At 43.8% G+C, this 2,471-nt stretch overlaps 1 protein-coding gene across 1 annotated transcript in view; it reads right to left on the bottom strand.

Annotated features, from left to right (window-relative positions):
- ADD3 (adducin 3) overlaps positions 1–391 on the bottom strand; it is a 141,700-nt gene extending 141,309 nt beyond the window's left edge. Inside the window, exon 1 of the mRNA XM_025395539.1 lies at positions 296–391. The gene's annotated coding sequence lies outside the window, so the exon portion shown is untranslated. The remainder of the gene's footprint in view (positions 1–295) is intronic.
- Between the last annotated feature and the right edge of the window lie 2,080 nt (positions 392–2,471).

The raw sequence follows: 2,471 nt of genomic DNA, 5'->3' as shown, positions 1-2,471 counted from the left end.
ATCTCGGCTCACTGCAAGCTCCGCCTCCCGGGCTTACGCCATTCTCCTGCCTCAGCCTCCCGAGTAGCTGGGACCACAGGCGCCCGCCACCTCGCCCGGCTAGTTTTTTGTATTTTTTAGTAGAGACGGGGTTTCACCGTGTTCACCAGGATGGTCTCGATCTCCTGACCTCGTGATCCACCCGTCTCGGCCTCCCAAAGTGCTGGGATTACAGGCTTGAGCCACCGCGCCCGGCCTTCCCCCATTTTTAAAAAGACTTATAACTCTTTAAAACACTAAGAAATTAATGACTTACCTCATGTCTTATGCACAATATCTTCCTAACAAGACAAGTTTCTCACAGTCTCATTCACAAGATTACTGAAACTAAAGTCACAACAGAAAGCATACTGAACAAAGCCAGCAGGAGTTCTGGGTGTAAGCCACACCCAGGGAGAGATAACAAGCATGTTATAGTTTAACAAGAGTAATAAAAATGAAATCTAATCACTTGCAGATTATATACAGTATAAATAGAGATCAAGTTGTAAAAGCCAGTCTAGTTAATATTTTTTATTTTTAATAGTGGTTGGTATTTGTGAAAATTAAACATAACAAAATTCGGATATAAAACAATATTGATTCTGCATGGCCAATCATTTTCATTTCAAATGGGGGTGGAGAAAAATCACCATTCTTCTTATGAAAACATAATAGTATTACTAACGTTTGCTGAACACTCACTATGTGCCAGGTACGATGTTAAGTGCTTTTTAATGTCGATTGTTTCATTTAATACACCTCCATGAGGTATTGCCCTAATACACCTATTTAGAAACAGTGGAACTAAGGCACTGAGAGGGTAAGTAATTTGCCCAAGATCAAAGAGCAGGTAAATAGCAGTGGTTGGGTTTTGAATCCAGGTAATGTTAGACATACCTGACAGTGATAACTTGACTTGTGCATACCCTGAGAATGATCCTACATCGCAGATGCATCCGAATGTGGGTTCAGAATTCTGAGCTAAGAAATCCAAGAGTGGCCAAATCAGGGATCTATTCCTTATAAGGACCATCTGAGCCCCCATCCTGTCCAGTGGAATGAAGGCTGTACAGGGGATAGAGGACCTTTGTTTTGGGTTAAATGAAGGTTGCCAAGTGGAGATTTTAGGCGCAGGGAGTGAAGCGAAAATGCTATATAAACTGCATGCTTTTTTTCAAGCGGTTCTCATACCCAGCCCACTGCCACTGGCCTCTCTCCTCTGTAAAACCCATGTCTCATGTTCTGGCTCTGAGTCTCTTCTTTGGCCTCTTGAACATGGTGCCATTCCCATTGCAGTCTATAGGAGTTCAGCACACCAGGCAACAAAACGGCTTGAGTCTGGGCTATCAGCCCCTTCTCTTTACCGCCTTCCAACATTGTTTGGCCAATTAGTGAAACAGCACCTGGTCTTTGCTTCTGCCTGTACTTGAGGCCCTTCTAATCCTCACTTTGAATGTTTAAAAATTACATTTTGAAAACTACCTGAACCAGGTAATCAAAGTTAAAAGGCTTTCCAGGAGTCAAAATGCTTGGATGTTAATTGTTAACTCAATGATAAGTCTTTCTAGCAGCCTTTACAAAAATTTACTTATCCAGACTTTACATTAAGTTAAATAGTAAGGATTTAGGGATCCAATCAAAGTCTCTAAATGCATGAGCAAGGCCTTCAGTTTTCAAAAGCAGTTTATACTTTGTTACAGTGAATTTGGGATGAGGAGGTGGATGGCATTCTCTCTCAGAAAGGTGAGTTATTTTTCTGATAGGTGGTTTCACTTCTCTGCCAGGGAAGTAACTGAGAAACCAGACCGGGACTTGTATCTGCGACCTGGCATGGAGTGTAGGTGGCACATATATCAAACAGCTTACTCTTCAACATTCAGGGGCTCTTCAAATACAGTGTAAATTTTCTGAGCCAGTCTCCCTGAAGTCTGGCCATGACCCAACATGCTTCAGTCCAGAAGTTGGTAGGTAGTTTCTGGAAGACCCTTCATTTTTTTTCTTTTCCATGAAATGGGATGATAGAATTCATACAACCCTGACTGCTTTTTTTTTTTTTTTTTTTGAGACGGAGTCTAGCTCTGACGCCCAGGCTGGAGTACAGTGGCGCTATCTCAGCTCACTGCAAGCTCCGCCTCCCGGATTCACACCATTCTCCTGCCTCGGCCTCGCAAGTAGCTGGGACTACAGGCACCCACCACCACGCCCAGCTAATTTTTTTTTTTTTGTATTTTTGGCAGAGACGGGGTTTCACCGTGTTAGCCAGGATGGTCTCGATCTCCTGACCTCGTGATCCACCTGCCTCGGCCTCCCAAAGTGCTGGGATTACAGGTGTGAGCCACCACGCCTGGCAGCCCTGACTGCTTTTTTTTTTTTTTTTTTTTTTTTTTTGAGGGGGGTTCGGTCTTGCCCCCGGAGGGGGGGGAGAGGGAGAGTTTTTTCCCCACTCAGAA

Source organism: Theropithecus gelada, chromosome 9 (assembly GCF_003255815.1).
Source record: "Theropithecus gelada isolate Dixy chromosome 9, Tgel_1.0, whole genome shotgun sequence".
In the NCBI taxonomy this organism is placed as follows: Eukaryota; Metazoa; Chordata; class Mammalia; order Primates; family Cercopithecidae; genus Theropithecus; species Theropithecus gelada.
Note: the sequence above shows the minus strand (reverse complement) of the source record. Positions and strands in the feature narration are given on the sequence as shown.